Here is a 19,809-nt window from a genome sequence, read left to right on the forward strand (position 1 = left end):
GAGGAGCGTAAGATCTGTGCCCTGAAAGCGCAGTTACAATACGCAAAGGAGGAAATACATAGGTTGAGGAGGGTGAAGGGTGCTGGTAATCGGAATTGGCAGTTGGCAGCTAGGAGGAGGAGGAAGAGGAGGTATTCAGGCAGTTGTACTTTGCGTATATGCAATAGATTTAACCAACTCTCGGAGTTGAGTGGAGAGGAGCCTCTTGCAGCTGTAGGTGTAGAAAACACACAGCAGTCTTTAGCTGTTAGGAGGCCTCAGTTGGTTGCAAAGACTAACAGAAAGAAGAAGGTTCTGCTGCTAGGTAGTTTGCGCGATAAAGGTGTGGGCCAGCAGTTGCAGGAACTGTTGCGCAGCGAGTACCAGGTCACCAGCATTTTGAAGCCTAGTGCGGTGTTGGCTCATGTTACTGACAGCATAGGGGAGCTACGTAGGAATTCCACGGAAGAGGATCAGGTAGTGATTCTGGGAGGAGGAGGGAATAGTCTTGATAGGGGCAGGGAATATGATGGTGGTAACCTGGTAAAGATAGCTATTCAAACTGGAGGCACTAATGTGTATTTCATACAAATGTTTCAGCATGACGATCGGCCTCACCTTAATGCGGCTGTTAGACGTGTTAACACGGGGCTGGAGAAGGCACTGGTGGAAGAGGGCACTGGTCACATTGCAGTGGTGCCAGTTAAGTCTACCACTAGCTCTGGCTTCACTACGCATGGCCTTCACCTCAATAGGCATGACAAGGGAGGCTGGCAAAGCTTACAGGTGACAGTGAAGTTGCTGGTGGTGGGATCACTCACGGAAAAATTCCTGTAGTGGCTGGTGTTAGAGCTGCACCTCTTTCAGACTGCTTAAAGGAAGTCCCCGTAACTAAGGAAGTCCGCAGCATGTTAGGGATTTTCTCTGGCCGGGGATTGGGTGTTTGTGTTGTCCTCATCATTTCATCATTATCATCATCATTCGTAACAGTGGCTAGATTGTATTGTATAAAAATTGGACTTGTAAAAATCCGGACGTTTTACAGACGCTGATGACAACGCAGTTGAGCACCCCACAAACCAAACATCATCTAACTAAGGAATCACCTTCAGAGGTGGTCAGGTATCCAAGTAAAGAAGGAATTACCATATTTCATCAAAATATAAGAGGTATTAGAAATGAAGTTAGTGAACTGCTTAAAGATGACTCTGACATTATTGGTATATCGGAGCACCACTTCAATAATTTGACAATTCAGAGGGTTTCTTTACCAGGATACAGCTTAGGTGGCTGTTTTTCAAGGAGTTGCTGGCGCAGTGGTGGAGTGCCCATGTACGTAAAAAATAGCATTCCGTTTGAGTCCATAGACATATCACGGCACTGCACTGAATAGATATTTGAATGTTGTGGAGAAGCAGTTGAATTTAGTGAAATTAAACTTCTAATTGTTGTTTATAGGTCCCATAACTCTGACGTCAGGGCATTTCTGCTCAAGCTAGAGGGGGTTCTTGGTTCACTTCATAGGAAATATCAGAAATTAGTTACATTTGGTGACTTCGAAATAAATTTTGTATGTGATTGTGCAAGAAAAAGGATGCTATTAGATATCCTAATGATCTGATGTATACTGTTTTTTTTTTTTTCAACTAGGGTGCAGAGGAACAGTAGCACAGCCATAGACAGTATTTTTATTCATTCTTCATTACTAGATGGGCATTCTGTTAGGAAAACGGTGAATGGCCTTTCAAACCATGATGCACAATTTTTAATACTAAAAGGCTTTTGTACTCAAACAAATGTCACATATAGTTACAAACTACGTAGGAAAGCTAATCCAACGGCAATAGTTTTTTAAGCCTCGGTAAGGAACAAGAGTGGCAGCATGTTTATAGTGCCAATGACAAATACATAATGCTTTCCTAACAAATTTCTCATGCTCTCCAGCCGCGGTGGTCTAACGGTTCTAGGCGCTCAGTCCGGAACCGCGCGACTGCTACGGTCGCAGGTTCGAATCCTGCCTCGGGCATGAATGTGTATGATATCCTTAGGTTAGTTAGGTTTAAGTAGTTCTAGGGGACTGATGACCACAGATGTTAAGTCCCATAGGGCTCAGAGCCATTTTTTTCCTCATACTCTTTGAGAGTTGGTTTCCATTAGAACGTTCTAAACGGGGTACTAGCAGTAAAAGAGAGCCTAGGTGACTGACTAATCGGATAAGGATGTCATATAGAACAAAGCGGGAATTATATCAAAATGTTAGAAGTAGTCACCATCAAGCTACGGTAGCCCATTAAAAACAGTATTCTAAATTGCTTAAAAATGTTATTAGGAAGGCAAAGAGTATGTGGTACGCAAACAGAATAGCTAATTCACAAGATAAAATTAAAACTGTTCAACTGTGTGTGAATTCCTAAGGGACCAAACTACTGAAGTCATCGGTCCCTGCCGGCCGCTATGACCGAGCGGTTCTAGGCGCTTCAGTCCGGAACCGCGCTGCTGCTGCGGTCGCGGATTTGAATCCTGCCTCGGGTATGGATGTGTGTGATGTCCTTAGGTTAGTTAGGTTTAAGTAGTTCTAAGTTCTAGGGGACTGATGACCTCAGATGTAAGTCCCATAGTGCTCAGAGCCATTTGAAACAGTCACCCGCGCCCACCAGTCAGCTGCGGAGGTGGTCGACGGCGGGTACAGAGGGGGATAAGAGTTAAAACACTAACATCCTCCAGAGGAATTGCGGCACGAATGCAGGAACACTGCATGAAATCTAACGACACCCCAAATGATATTCTTCCATTTTTCTTTGTACCGAAGTTGTGTGTCCCTCGACTGCATGTTAATAACTGGTTGTGCGTTTCTCACTTAGGCAACTGAATAATGTCTTGTTTCCAGAAGCGTAACTGGTGAAAGAAATTACATTATACTCAGAAATATTTGACTTTAATAAAGTACGTTACCTCTTTCATGTGTTAGCTTTGTAGGCTAGGAGTTTTAGGAATTCGTGTGTGTTTTTTCAATTCGCGATAATGTCTAATTCTTTGCTTTTGTGTGACTTAAATAACAGAGCTAGAAACGCAGTATATAAATTTTAAAACCTGATTCACAGAGCACATTGAGAAATAGGAAACGAGACAATAAAGACGAAAGTACAGAAAATTTCTAAGCACAGATCCAAATTCTCTGAAGGTGGAAAGCTGTATGAATGCTTTATAATGTAAAAATATACTAAATGTACACAATACACTAAGCGAAATGGTTGGTTCAAATGGCTCTGAGCACTATGGGACTTAACAGCTGAGGTCATCAGTCCCCTAGAACTTAGAACTACTTAACCCTAACTAACCTAAGGACATCACACACATCCATGCCCGAGGAAGGATTCGAACCGTTTTATACTTCCGGGTAGGGGTCGCGCGGTTCCAGACTGAAGCGCCTAGAACCTCTCGGCCACTCGAGCCGGCACTAAGCGAAATGATCGCAAGCATATTTATAAGTGAAATTTTCTTTGGGTCACTCGAAATCCATTTAGAAATTAAACTCGACTTGCATTTGGCATAAATACCGAATATTTCAGTTGCATGATTCACGAGAATTTAAATTGTAAGGTATTTACAGGGGCAGATAGGGACCTTGACCACAATTTATCGGCTATGAACTGTAGATTGAAACTGAAGGAACTGTAAGAACGTAGGAATTTAAAGGGATGGGTCCTGGATAAACTGAACGACAAGATGTACAGTTTCAGAGGGAGCATTGGGGAACGATTGACAAGAACAGAGGAAAAGAATAAGATAAAAGAATGGTTAGTTTTAAGAGATGAAATAGCGAAGGCAGCAGAGGAAGAAGTAGGTAAAAAGAGGAGCGACAGTGGAAATGCTTGAATGACACAAGAAATATTGAATATGATTGATGAAAAAAGATAATATAAAAACGCAATAAAAGAAGCAGGCGAAAGGCAATAGAAAAGTCAAAAAAATGAAGTGGACAGGAAGTGCAAAATGGCTAAGCAGGAATAGTTAGAGGACAAATGTTAGGATGTTGAAGCATATGTCAGTAGGGGTTAAGAAAGATGCCACCTACAGGAAAATTAGAGAGACCTTTGGAGAAGAGAGAACCACGTGTATGAATATCATGAGCTCAAATGGAAAACCTGTCCTAAGCAATGAACAGATAGCGGAAAGGTGGAAGGAGTATATAGAGGGTCTATACAAGGGCGATGTGCTTGAGGACAATACTATGGACATGGAAGCGGACGTAAATGAAGACGAGATGGGTGGATATAAGATACTCCAGAGCACTGAGAGAATTAAGTCGAAACAGGGACCCGGAAGAATAAAACATTCCATTATAACTACTAACAGCCTCGGGAGAGTCAGCCATGACAAAACTCTTCCATATGGTGAGAAAGATATATGCGACAGGTGAAATACTCGAAGACTTCCAGAAACAATTCCAAAGAAAGCAGATGCTGACAGGTGTGAATATTACCGAACTATCTGTTTAATACTCGGAAAATATCAAGACGAATTCTTCACAGACGAATGGTAAAACTGGTAATCAGTTTGGACTCCGTAGAAATGTAGTAACACGCGAGGCAGTAGTGACACTACGACTTCTTATCGAAGATAGGTTATGGAAAGGCGAACCAACGTTTATAGCATTTGTAGACTTACAGAATGTTTTTGAAAATGTTGACTGGAATATTCTCTTTCATATTCTAAAGGTGTCAGGGGTAAAACACGGGGAGCAGAAGGCCATTCACAACTTGTACAGAAATCATACGGCAGTTAGAAGAGTCGAGGGGAACGAAAGGGAAGTAGTGGATGAGAAGGGAGAGAGACAGGGTTGAAGCCTATCCCAGATATTTAGTCTGTATATTGATCAAGCATTAAAGAAAACAAAAGAAAAACTTGGAGTGAGAATTAAAATAGAAAGAGAAGAAATAAAAACCTTGAAGTTAGCTGATGACACTGAAATTCTGTCACAGACAGCAAAGGACGTGGAAGGGCAGTTGAGCTGAATGGACAGTGTCTTCAAAGAGGATACAAGATGAACATCAACAAAAACAAAACGAGGATAACAGAATGGAGTAGAATTAAATCAACTGTTCCTGATTGAATTGGATTAGGAAATGAGGCACTTAAAGTAGTAGATGAATTTTGCTATTTGGGCGGCATTATAACTGATGGTGGTCGAGGTAGAGAGGATATAAAATGTAGACTGGCGATGGCGTTTCTGAAGAAGAGAAATTTGCTAACATCGAGTGTAGAGTTAAGAGTCAGGAAGTCTTTCGAAAAGTATTTGTATGGCGTGTGGCCGTGTGTGGAAGTGAAACTTGGATGATAAACAGTTTTATCAAGAAGAAAATAACTTTTGAAATGTGCTCCAGAAGAATGCTGACGATTAGACGGTTCAAAATGGCTCTGAGCACTATGGGACTTAACATCTAAGGTCATCAGTCCCCTAGAACTTAGAACTACTTAAACCTAACTAACCTAAGGACGACACACACAGCCATGCCCGAGGCAGGATTCAAACCTCTGATCGTAGCGGTCGCGCGGTTCGAGACTGAACGATTAGACGGGTAGATCACCTAACGAATGAGGAGGTACCGAATAGAACTGGAGGGGAAGAGGAATTTGTGACGCCGGCCATAGTGGCCGAGCGGTTCTAGGCGCTACAGTCTGGAACCGCGCGACCGCTACGGTCGCAGGTTCGAGTCCTGCCTCGAGCATGGATGTGTGTGATGTCCTTATGTTAGTTAGGTTTAAGTAGTTCTGAGTTCTAGGGGACTGATGACCTACGATGTTAAGCCCCATAGTGCTCAGAGCCATTTTTGAATTTGAGACACAACTTGACCCGAAGACGGGATCGGTTGATAGGATACGTTCTGAGGCATCAAGGAATCACTGACTTGTTATTGGAGGGAAGCTAGATGGTAAAAATCGTAGAGGCAGGCCAAGAGGTGAATACATTAAGCTGATTCAGAAGGATACAGGTTACAGTAATTACTTTGAGATGAAGTGGCTTGCACAGGATGGAGTAGCTGCATCAAACTAGTCTCTGGACTGAGACCACAACAATAACAATTAACGAGACAAATATCCCAACCATTACACCCCTGTAAGCAACCTATGGAGGGACACAAAGATTTGATACGTACGAAATTTCATTTCGGTGTCTTCCTTTTTTTTTCAGACTTCTTGTAATCGTGCCGCATATCCTCAATTATTTCTGTTTCCTCCTCACAATATCTTCCTCGTGAAAGTTAAGTGTAAATGTGACATTTTCTCCGATGACGATGTTATGATACGGGAACAGATCCGATGAGACAGGGTTTCTCTTCGGAACTCCCTACGCAACTCCCTCGGGAAGAACGGCGACTAGACCGAAGACAGAGTGATGAAACTGAACTGCGTAACCTTCTCCCCTCTCCCCCTTCCACAATCATCTTTAAATCAGACAACATCCTTTCATCTCCCTCTCAGCCCAGGTAACGGAGACTTTCTGTAGTTTTTCCACGTCCAGCATCCTGCAGCCTACCTTCGAAATGTGAGCGGGCGAGGCGGTGCAGTGGGCAGACGTGCACTGGACTCGCATTCAGGAGGACCGCGATTAAGTCCCTCCACAGCCATCCACCATAAACTATTCCGTGGTTGCCCTGAAACGCTTAAAACAAATCAAATTAGAAGTAAGGTCAGCGTTGGCCGTAAGTTTGATGATTTTTTTTTTCTATAAATAATTGGCGTGGTAGTGGAGGCTTCTACTGGGCTAGCGTATTTGGTACACTTGTGTCTCTAGCCAACATGTCACCAATTCTTTTCAATTCGTAACAGCAAAAATAATGATTAAAATGGCTTCTTTTTTTTCCGCTGTCGGGACTGGAACCCGGGTCTTCTTGCTTGCTAGGTAGAAATGCTAACGATTACACCACCTTTTTTTAAAAAAAAAAAAAAGATAGCTTTTTTTGTGCTCTCCCAACTTTTTTTTTTGTTTATTGAACAAACTGAGAGCACATATATATACACAAAGCAACAGTTCTTCAAGGTACCAGTTAAACATATACAAATGAGTGTCCGGTAAACAAATTATTAGAATAACATTAAATACAACAAAATATAACATATCCTGTTTTCTTCCTTTTTTTATAATAATCTGTATTGAACAAACTAAAATTACATATATATTCACTATGCAAGAGTTCTTTAAGGTACTATTTAAACATATACAAATGACTTAGGTAAACAAAAGAATATCAAAAAAACATTAAATACAACAAAATATAACATATTGTGTCTTCTTCCTTTTTTTTATTTGTTTTGCGGTCGATGCATGAGAACGTGGATAAGGGTGTTGCATCATGTGACAGGTAGACATGGCACACTACAACTTTGAGGGGGGTCAAGGAAGACGCTGCGGAGAAAACCGGCAAAAGTTTGTCGGTAAGATGGTTTTCGTGTGAGGGTGCTATGCGCGGTCACAACTTTGTACCAGAAGTCAAGGACTGTATGCGGACCACTCTGAAAGAGGTATTCTAAAGCCTGTCCTCGAAACCATATTAGGGTATGGCGCTTAGCAAGAGTGTAGTGAAGTGTCTGGGGCAACAACAGGAAATCCGGGGTTACCGTCGTTGGCGGGGCACGGAGGTAAAAGCCCACGATTCGTTGGATGAGGAGGGCACGTAAGACGGTGCTCGTCGGTGTCTTCGAGCTGACACTCAGGGCAAAGTGGGGAGGTAGCCAGTCCTATGCGATGAAGTCGAGTATTAGTCGGGAATTTGCCATAGACTAAAACGTACCAGAGTGCAGACACAGACGACGGTAAAAAGGGTGCATGCACACACCCTCAAACCGTTCGCCAGTTAATGTCAGGATGCTGTAGCACCATGGGGTCGCAAGGGTTGGACTGCATAAACAAACGATAATAATCTTTAGTACGGGGAGGACGGGTGACTGGAAGATCGGCCCGAACGTAGCTGAGTTCTATGAAACAGTTGGCGACGTGGTATAATAATGGAGAAATAGGTGCCACATTGATCGGTGGATCGAGAGAAGCTGGTCGGAGGATATCTAAGAGACTGCGTGTTAAGGACGGGACCGGCCCCTGCCAGTGCCGCAACAGTGTGGACAAAGAGTGCAGAAGAGCGTGCCCGCACGTTGACGAGTCCGAGGCCACCTTTTGCAGGAGGCAGTGTTAGGGCGTTGTAGCGGACTTTGAAAAGTGCCCCTGCTGACACGAAATACCCAAAGGCTGATTGGATGCGGCGGCCAAGGAGTAACGGCATTGGGAGGATCTGGGCGACGTGTACCAGTTTAGGGGCGACATAGATGTTGACATAGGACACATGTTGGAGTTGGTTTAAGTTACGGTGCACTTGACCGCGGACATGGTGCCGAATCGACTGCAAAAGCCACCGGTAAGCCAGGGCCACTGTGCGGTGTGTGGAGCTCGTAAATGCGATACCCAAGTAACGAAGGGTGGCACTGACTGGGAGTGGGGTCGGCACCATAGCCGGGAGGCCGCGCCCAATGTGCGTCATAGTCGATTTACGGACATTAAGAATGCTACCAGGAAGATGTCCATACTGGTGGATCCATTGGATGGCGTCATTGAGTTCCGTGGAGGAGCAGGTGAGAAAGAGGAGGTCGTCCGCATAAGCCCTGCAGTGGAAGGTGTAGTCACGCAAAGTGAGGCCCTGCAGTCTAGAGGTAAGTCCAGTGATGAGGGGCTCAAGTGCAATGGCATATAGTAAAGTAGACATAAGGCATCCTTGACGCACAGAGCGGCGTATAGGAATCGGTGCTACAAGCCTTCCATTGACTTGTACCATCGAGACCGCGGGAAGTAGTAACCGGCGAATGGCATCGACAAAAAGTAATGGGAACCCCGTACGTGTCGCCACCATGAGGAGGGCTGTGAGCACTATGGGACTTAACATCTATGGTCATCAGTCCCCTAGAACTTAGAACTACTTAAACCTAACTAACCTAAGGACATCACACAACACCCAGTCATCACGAGGCAGAGAAAATCCCTAACCCCGCCGGGAATCGAACCCGGGAACCCGGGCGCGGGAAGTGAGAACGCTACCGCACGACCACGAGCTGCGGACTCGTAACAGTAGTTCTCTCACGAGTGCTCTAAACGATCTCTGCATCCACAATGCGCTTTTATATCATTCTGCTTTTCATAATTACGATGATTTTGTAATTAAGCCTCAGAAATAGTTATAATGTGTTAACGTGTCCCAACGGGACGAATGAGATGTGTGTATCATCACGTCGTTAAATACGATGAAAAAAAAGTTATTCTGCACCCTAAATTTTTTTTTTGTAAAGCATGACATTCTGACTTGCTAAATCGTGTCATATATTGTACAATCAGCACTATTTATGTATCTGACTGCTTGGTTTCAACGTAATATTTTGCATAAATTAAGAACTTTGCACCTCTGACTTCTACGCCAGATGGCAGTTAATGCGCTATAACAAATTCTGTTATATTTGATGTCACGTTATTTGTATATTTTTTCTTTACTAGCCCTTTAATCTGACACCTTATAACTTTACCTGTTGATTTTTATTCTTGCATGTTTTTTTTAAGTTGTTCTGATAATAACACGCCAGCGTATGCATTTCCCCCTTCCTTTTGCTATGCGTTTTCAATGTACAATTTTCAATTTGAAATATTCAGTTAATGATTTGCAAGTGCACGTTTGGTATTGTGTGGTAATCTCCTGCCAAATAGAGTAATGTTAAGTCTTCATGTGACACATGTCACACCGAGGTCTGCTGTATAGGTGAATGTGTTATTGTGATCGTTTCGTAGCTTCTGTTAACTGCTAATAACTAGACACCAGTGCCTACGAGGTTTAATTTGTACGCTAAAGGTATGTTCTTACCAATAGTTGGTTTATACTCAGGTGTCTTTGTGCACATTTGTTTCTTATTCTCTGATCGCTATGTAAAAATTTTTAACTTCCAGCACTGAAGATGATCATTATGTGATCGAAAATTGATTTTGCTCTTAATAAATCATCAAACCTACGGCCAACGCTGACCTTCCTTCTAATTTTATTAATACAATGGTTGTCGTGCACACAGCACTCTGTGGAGTCGCCAATCGCTTAAAACAAATGCTGGAATGTAAGAATGCAGAGTCTCGCGGCGGTAAAATACGCTCCAGGTCATTAAAATTGCTACACCACGAAGATGACGTGCTACAGACGTGAAATTTAACCGACAGGAAGAAGATGCTGTGATATGCCAATGATTAGCTTTTCAGCGCATTCACACAAGGGTTGGCGCCGGTGGTGACATCTACAACGTGCTGAAAGTTTCCAACCGATTTCTCATACAGAAACAGCAGTTGACCGGCGTTGCCTGGTGGAACGTTGTTGTGATGCCTCGTGTAAGGAGGAGAAATGCGCACTATCACGTTTCCGACTCTGATAAAGGTCGAATTGTAGCCTATCGCGATTGCGGTTTATCGTATCGCGACTTTGCTGCTCGCGTTGGTCGAGATCCAATGACTGTTAGCAGAATATGGAATCGGTGGTTCAGGAGGGTAATAGGGAACGCCGCGCTGGATCCCAACGGCCTCGTATCACTAGCAGTCGAGATGACAGGCATCTTATCCGCATGACTGTAACGGATCGTGCAGGAACGTCTCGATCCCTGAGTCAACAGATGGGGACGTTTGCAAGACAACAACCATCCGCACGACCAGATCGACGACGTTTGCAGCAGCATGGACTATCAGCTCGGAGACCATGGCTGCGGTTACCCTTGACGCTGCATCACAGACAGGAGCTCCTGCGATGGTGTACTCAACGACAAACCTGGGTGCACGAATGACAAAACGTCATTCTTTCTGATGAATCCTGTTTACAGCATCATGATGGTGTTCGTCATCGCCATACTGACGTATCACCTGGCGTGATGGTATGGGGTGCCATTGGTTACACGTCTCGATCACCTCTTGTTCGCATTGACGGCACTCTGAACAGTGGACGTTACATTTCAGATGTGTTGCGACCAGTGGCTCTACTTTCATTCGATCCCTGCTACACCCTACATTTCAGCAGGATAATGCACGACCGCATGTTGCAGGTCCTGTAAGGGCCTTTCTGGATACAGAAAATGTTCGACCGCTGCCCTGGCCAGCGCATTCTCCAGGTCTCTCACCAATTGAAAACGTCTGGTCAATGGTGGCCGAGCAACTGGCTCGTCACAATACGCCAGTCACTACTCTTGATGAATTGTGGTATCGTGTTGTAGCTGCATGGGCAGCTGTACCTGTACACGCCATCCAAGCTCTGTTTGACTCAATGCCCAGGCGTATCAAGGCGGTTATTACGGCGAGAGGTGGTTGTTCTGGGTACTGATTTCTCAGGATCTATGCACCCAAATTGCGTGAAAATGTAATCACATGTCAGTTCTAGTATAATATATTTCTCCGATGAATACCCTTTTGTCATCTGCATTTTCTCTTGGTGTAGCTATTTTAATGGCCAGTAGTGTAACTCCTTGAGAGTCCGAGTCCGAGAAGACCATCTCCACGACTTTACCCGCTGAGGGTGCGGCTTTGAACTTCTTCTGTAGGGGTAGGTGGTGTGACGCCACTCCATGGATTGTGGTTTTGTTTCCGGTTGGAAATTATGAACCCATGTCTCACCGCCTGTTCGAAAGAAGGGCTATTACAGTCAGCCTCGTAACACGCAAATAATTCCGCACAAATGGTCACTCGTCGCTATTTATGGTCTTCTGTTAGGTGTCGAGGAATTCAGAGGGCACACACTTTCGAGTATCCTAACTGGTGGACGAGTGTGTCGGCACTACCAAAGGGGCGCCCAGTTGGGCAGCGAGGTCTTTCATACGTCGTTCACCTACAGTGAGAGCGTCAGCAGGTTCCAACGATGCAGGAGTCACAGCTATGTGCTGCCGGTCGGCGCGCGGGAGATCAGACAGGTTTGGCGGACCTTGTTGCGATGATTTCAGACGCCTCGCCCATCGACTCGCCGTGCTTTTGTTCGCTGTCGGTCTACGTAGACACTCTGCAAGCACCTATGAATATCTGCGATGGTCCGGAATTCGGCCAAAAGAAACTCAGCTTTCTTCTTGGAATGCATCTCCATTACAGACGCTATTTTGAAGGTCACGTTTAGCGCCTGCACCTATCGAAACTTCATGGAACATAGGGACTGAATCGGGTGTAGTCCACCTTTTCCTACGACAAATCCCGCTTTTTCTCAACGGAAACTGACCGAGAAAATAATTGTGTTGCATTACTTTTTGAGCGCCCTTCATATTCAACTTGAATGGGCACGCCTCATTTCCTTCCGCATCCTTCTCCAACGCGAGCCTCTCCTACGTCTCTAAGGACTTAGTTTACACTTTCTACTGACCAAGAGGTTACGCGCATTTTAGCCCAACCATCGCGCGACGACATTCGACATGCTAGTACAGCCGAAGTCTCCTGGGCATTCCGCTGCTAGGAAAGCCCCTGGTCATGATGGCATTCAAAACCGTGTCCTCCAGGAGTTCACGGATACAGCCACTGAAAACACACATAACGAATGCCATACTAAAACACCAACACTTCCCCGCCTTTTGGAAGACGGCCAAGGTCCTGATGTTCAGCAAGCCAGGGAAAGACCGCAGCCTTTCACAAAATTACCGACCCATCAGCCTTCTGAGCTCGCTCAGCAAGATTGTTGAGAAGGTGATTCTCAAATGCATCACTAGGCACTGCATAACAAGTGACATACTGAGAACGGAGCAATTCGGGTTCAGGAATCACCACTCCACAACACAACAACTCTTACGGGTCGTTGAACATATAACACATGGCTTCAACACAAACAAAGCAACACGGGTGGTGTTCCTGGACATCGAAAAGGCTTTCGAACGTCTATGGCACAGCGGCCTCATTCGCAGACTCAACGACGCGGGATTCCCCGACGGGCTGGTGCGTCTCATACACTCATACCCCACAGACAGGAGTTTCAACACTGACCTTTTTTTTTCAGGGAAAACAATCAACACAACACGGTATACACGGGGGAGTACCCCAGGGAAGCATCCTAGGGCCCCTACTCTTTAACCTCTACATAAACGATCTCCCAACCACACACAACACAACGATGGCAATCTACGAGGATGACAGAGCCATCCTCGCGCAAGATTGGAAACCATCACGCTTACAGACTGCACTCAGAGTGGCTGAGCCATGGTTGGAGAAATGGTGTGTTAGAGTAAACGTCGACAAGTGCGAAGCCGTTCTGTTCACTAGAAGACCGAAGCAGCTGCGCAAACACCGATACTGCAGACCAATAACTCTACATGCACGCCCAATACGTTTCCGTGAGAAAGTCAAATACCTTGGTGCCTGACTGGACCGGAAATTACTCTGGGGGGACCACATACAACACATGACGAACCGAGCAAGCGCGAGGCTCAAACAGCTCTACCCTATGCTCAACAGGCGTAGCAGAGTGAACAGAAGGGTGTCGAGGTCCATGTGCATGACACTTATTCGACCCCTGATGGCGTACGCCGCTCCTGTCTGGGGATATGCTGCGCCTACACGCCTGCGCCGTCTGCAGCTCATGCAAAATAAAGTACTCAAAATCATAAGCAATGCTCCACGATACAGACGCTTCGCGGACCTTCACCGGGAATACCGGCTTGAGACTCTCACGGAGGTAATCCGCAAACTCACCACAAGGCTTTACAGAAACTCCAGACTTTCGCAGAACCCGTTTATTCTGAATCGGGGGAACTACGACCACAACCATAGATGGAAACATAAAAGATCAAAAGACATACTTGTAAGGACCTAACATCTATGGCCAAGTAAACGCAAACACAACGGTACAGGTGAGGCCCTGTTAATCATACGCCATTACTGGATATCCAGCTGGAACACACTTGCCGAATAACTGGCACCATACAGGGAAGCCGTACCGTACACTGCATGCAGACAAGCTCCACACACACCCCACACACTGAGATTATCTATGACCGATCTCCCGCTACTATATAACGATCTTCATTGTTCCAGGAATACAGTGGCTGCTGCAAACTGGGATACATCGCTATCGCTCGCCATGGTAATGATGCATGATACCCACACTAACAAACACAACCTTGCATGAACTACCGCAGCTAGTAAGCCACTACTGCTCTTACTACCCATCCCACTGTCGCAGAGGTTTTTTCCCACGGCACGAGCCTTGGCACTTTTTTCCCTCTGATCTTCAAATTGCTACCCTCATTCGCGTTTCGTCCACTGCCTATCACCTGATGGACCGTGTTAATGCGTAGTCTTACACAGACGCACGGATAACATCACAGCCCAGCATCCTGTTCAAATGATTCAAATGGCTCTGAGCACTATGGGACTTAACGTCTATGGTCATCAGTCCCCTAGCACTTAGAACTACTTAAACCTAACTAACCTAAGGACATCACACAACACCCAGTCATCACAAGCCAGAGAAAATCCCTGACCCCGCCGGGAATCGAACCCGGGAACCCGGGCGTGGGAAGCGAGAACGCTACCGCACGACCACGAGCTGCGGACTCAGCATCCTGTGATCCACCTATTAGATAACTAACATGTTGACGGAATTGACTGTAGAACTTTTGGTCTGGTCACCACGTCGGTGCGGGCGTGGAGGGGCCCCATCTCTATTTAGTCGCCGACAGGACGTTAAAGAGCAATCTGTCCTTCCGTGCTTAACGTTCAAGCGATCTCAAGAAACGAATGTGTGTATTCGGCTGCAATTTCTGTACAACACGCGCATTACCGCCGCCACATACAGGCGACTACAGACTGACACGCTGGCGCGCTACAACTAAACTCTTTGTTTTCATCTACATCTACATTTATACTCCGCAAGCCACCCAACGGTGTGTGGCGGAGGGCACTTTACGTGCTACTCTCATTACCTCCCTTTCCTGTTCCAGTCGCGTATGGTTCGCGGGAAGAACGACTGCCGGAAAGCCTCCGTGCGCACTCGAATCTCTCTAATTTTTCATTCGTGATCTCCTCGGGAGGTATAAGTCGGGGGAAGCAATCAATATATTCGATACCTCATCCAGAAACGCACCCTCTCGAAACCTGGACAGCAAGCTACACCGCGATGCAGAGCGCCTCTCTTGCAGAGTCTGCCACTTGAGTTTGCTAAACATCTCTGTAACGTTATCACGCTTACCAAATAACCCTGTGACGAAACGCGCCGCTCTTCTTTGGATCTTCTCTATCTCCTCCGTCAACCCGACCTGGTACAGATCCCACACTGATGAGCAGTACTCAAGTATATAGGTCGTACGAGTGTTTTGTAAGCCAGCTCCTTTGTTGATGGACTAGATTTTCTAACAAGGGAACCTCCCCATCGCACCCCCCTCAGATTTAGTTATAAGTTGGCACAGTGGATAGGCCTTGAAAAACTGAACACAGATCAATTGAGAAAACAGGAAGAAGTTGTGTGGAACTGTGAAAAAAATTAGAAAATATACAAACTGTGTAGTCCTTGGGAAGATAGGCAACAACACTGACAGATCGTCTGAAGGAGCGTCGTGGTCCCGTGGTTAGCGAGACCATCTGCGGAACGAAAGGTCCTAGGTTCAAGTCTTCCCTCGAGTAAAAATTTTAATTTTTTATTTTCAGTTTATGTGTCAAACTCTTACGTTTTCTTCACTTTTTTGGGGGTGATCATCACATCCACAAGAAAACCTAAATCGGGCAAGGTAGAAGAATCTTTTTACCCATTCGCTAAGTGTACAAGTTAGGTGGGTCGACAACATATTCCTGTCATGTGACGCACATGCCGTCACCAGTGTCGTATAGAATATATCAGATGTGTTTTCCTGTGGAGGAATCGGTTGATCTATGACCTTGCGATCAAATGTTTTCGGTTCCCATTGGAGAGGCACGTCCTTTCGTCTACTAAACGCACGGTTTTGCGGTGCGGTCGCAAAACACAGACACTAAACTTATTACAGTGAACAGAGACGTCAATGAACGAACGGACAGATCGTAACTTTGCGAAAATAAAGAAAGTAAAATTTTCACTCGAGTGAAGATCTGAACCAAGGACCTTTCGTTCCGCAGCTACTCATGCTAACCACAGGACCACGGGGCTCCTGAGACCATAGTTGCCTTGATGTTGCTTATATTGCTCATCGACTACTCAGTTCGTATATTTTGCTTATTTTTTTCATAGTTCCACATAACTTCTTCCTGTTTTCTCGATTGATCTGTGTTCAGTTTTTCAAGGCCTATCTACTGTGCCAACTTATAACTAAACCTGAGGAGGGTGCGATGGGAAGGTTCCCTTGTAAGGACTCTCCCAATGAATCTCAACCTGTCACCCGCCCTACCAACAATTAATTTTATATGATCATTCCACTTCAAATCGTTCCGCACGCATACTCCCAGATATTTTACAGAAGTAACTGCTACCAGTGTTTGTTCCGCTATCATATAAGCACACAATAAAGGATCCTTCTTTCTATGTCGATCGGAGCAGACCAGGAGCCCCGCAAACAAGAAGCGGCTCTGGAGGGACGCCCTGTTTGTGCGCAGCTCCGCCGGGGGCGCCGCCTTTGTGGCGTTAATTACGGAGTGAGGTGCGGCGCGCGTTTTATGGCCGCCAAATGAAATCTATTGTTTCCCGGCCAGGCAGGGCCGCCACCACAGCGGCGCCACGCTGCGACTCGTCCAAAATTTACCGCAGCGTGTTGACCTTTAACCTTTTTCCGCCGCAGTCCCACTCGTTTGTCGGATCGCTTTGAATATTTCGCCGTCAACTCTTCCCGCGGTCGCCGCGGCGTCAGTGGGCGCTGTGGACTACACAGGCCGGCGGGCAGACAGCCTCAGCTGCAGAGCAGAGCGTGGGCTGCCCTGAATGTTTCCCGTGCGACCAGCAGTTCCACAAAAGTCGCTTCGCATCCGCAGAGTCAGAGTAAAACCAGAAAGGAAAGATTGTTTGTTTTAACAGATATATACAATATCGTATAACAGAGGTTTCCTTTGTACAGCTGTAAAAAATTTTACCGCAAAGTTCGTGAAGTTTTTTCTTTTTTTTTGCGAATGAGAGTCCAGTTTGACAACATCCGTCACCAGATATCCAGCGAAGCACCCTCCACCGCTTTCTCCGTCAAATTCATTTCTCCCGATCTGCTGTACTGACACTGAAATCACTCGTGTAGATAATTTTACAAAGAGGCTATTAATAATTTTTGATGCTTTCTTCAGTCAAGATTACTATTCCATTCTGTTTCATTTAATTTTTCTCACAGTTTGATCGAAGAGCATGTCAGGTTAATGAAGTATTCTTTCCAGTACTGGGCCTTGTTAATCAAGTGTCTGAGGAAATAAATCCTACCTCTAGCTTCATAATTATCTACATTCTAGGGCTCAAACTGAAGCTTCTTTAATATATAATTTCTGTGTATACTCAGAGGCACATGGGTGAATGCAGGCCACGCGTAATAAAAAATCATTGTGAGGTATTTTATACGAGTGGTGGTCTGCAAACAATGCAACACATTTTTAGTCGGCCAATTTCGGTAGCAAAAATGCAGAATTTGTTGTGGGATATCGTGGAACATCCCGGCTTCAGCCCATATAGTGTTACGACGTTCCGATAGGTTTCTGCGATATACGTAGTTTTCATAATGGCATCTGCAGCGGAGTTTCACTCACCTACATCTACTTTTATACTCCGCAAGCCCACCCCCACCGGTGTGTGGCGGAGGGCACTTTACGTGCCACTCTCATTACCTTCCTGTTGCAGTCGCGTATGGTTCGCGGGAAGAACGACTGCCGGAAAGCCTCCGTGCACGCTCGAATCTTTGTAATTTTACATTCGTGATCTCCTCGGGAGGTATAAGCAGGGCTAAGCAATATGTTCGATACCTCATCCAGAAACGCACCCTCTCAAAACCTGTACAGCAAGCTACACCGCGATTCAAAGCGCCTCTCTTCCAGAGTCTGCCACTTGAGTTTGCTAAACATCTGCGTAACGCTATCACGCTTACCAAATAACCCTGTCACGAAACGCGCCGCTCTTCTTTGGATCTTCTCTATCTCCTCTGTCAACCCGACCCGGTACGGATCCCACACTGATGAGCAATAATCAAGTATAGGTCGAACGAGTGTTTTGTAAGCCACCTCCTTTGTTGATGGACTAGATTTTCTAAGGACTCTCCCAATGAATCTCAATCTGGCACCCGCCTTACCAACAATTAATTTTATATGATCATGTTCCGTACTCATACTCCCAGATATTTTACAGAAGTAACTGCCACCAGTGTTTGTTCCGCTATCATATAATCACAATAAAGGATCCTTCTTTTTATGCATCCCCAATCACAAGCAGAGAACTGTCATTGAGTTTCTTACGGTCAAAAACCACACTATTACAGATACTCATAGGCCCTTGCACAATATCTACGGACACTTGGCAGTGAACAAAACAATGGTGAATCGTTGGACGAGGTGTCTGTCATAATCGAAATAAGGTCGCACAAACCTGTCCGAGCTCAGGCGCGCGGGCCGGCCGCACGCAACTGTAACTCCTGCAGTGTTGTAACGTGTGGACACCCTCATTCGAGGTGATCGGCGGCTCACAGTCAAACACCTCGCTGCTCAACTGGGCGTCTCTGCTGATAGTACTGACACACTCGTCCATCTGAAAAGGATACTCAAAGGCGTGTGCCCTATGAAGACCATAAAGGGCAACGAAAGACCACCTGTACGGAATTACTTGCACGTTACGAGGCTGATCGCAACAATTTCTTGTCGAATATGGTCACAGGCGATGAAACGTGGGTTAATCGCTTCGAACTGGAAACAAACCGGCAATCCATGGAGTGGTACCACACCACCTCTCCTAGGAAGAAAAACTGAAAGCCTTACCCTCAGCTGGGAAAGTTATGGCGACAGTCTTCTGGGACTCTGAAGGGGTTATTCTGTTTGATAACCTTCCTCGCGATGCAGCGATCAACTCTAAAGTGTATTATGCTATCCTCAGGAAACCGAAGAAACGACTTCAGCATGTTCGTTCCCTAAAAGACACAAACGAACGCCGCCTCCTCATCGACAACGCAAAACCTTGCACAAGTCTGCGAGCCCGAGGGGAGCTCCCAAAACTTCATTGGACTGTTCTTCCTCATCCACCTACTGCCTAGGTCTTGCACCTTCCGGCTTCCATCTGTTTGGCGCAATGAAGGATGCACTCCGCGGGAAGTTGTACGTCGATGGTGGGGAGGTTGCTGATGCAGCAAGACCTTCACTCCGACGTCGACCAGTGGAGTGGGTCAAATGAAAACCTTAAATATTATTTAAATATTATTTATTGTGCCGAAGTGGTACAAAGCTGTATCACTTTTCAACATAATCTTCCCCACGCTCAATGCAAGTACTCCAGCGCTTACAAAGTGCATAAATATCTTTACACAAAAATTCTTTTAGTAGTCCGCGCAACCACTCATGCACCGCGTGGCGTACCTCTTTATCAGAACGGAACTCCTTTCCCCCCACTGCGTCTCTGAGTGGTCCAAACATATGGAAATCACTTGGAGCAAGATCTGGTGAGTATGGTGGATGAGGAAGACACTCAAAATGCAGGTCTGTGATTGTTGCAACTGTTGTACGGGCAGTGTGGAGTCTTGCATTGTCATGTTCCAAAAGGACACCTGCTGACAGCAATCCACGTCGCTTTGATTTGATGGCAGGCCGCAGATGATTTTTTAGGAGATCTGTGTGTGATGCACTGGTGACAGTGGTCCCTCTAGGCATTTAATGCTCCAAAATGACGCCTT

This window comes from Schistocerca serialis, chromosome 5 (assembly GCF_023864345.2).
Source record: "Schistocerca serialis cubense isolate TAMUIC-IGC-003099 chromosome 5, iqSchSeri2.2, whole genome shotgun sequence".
Lineage (NCBI taxonomy): Eukaryota > Metazoa > Arthropoda > Insecta > Orthoptera > Acrididae > Schistocerca > Schistocerca serialis.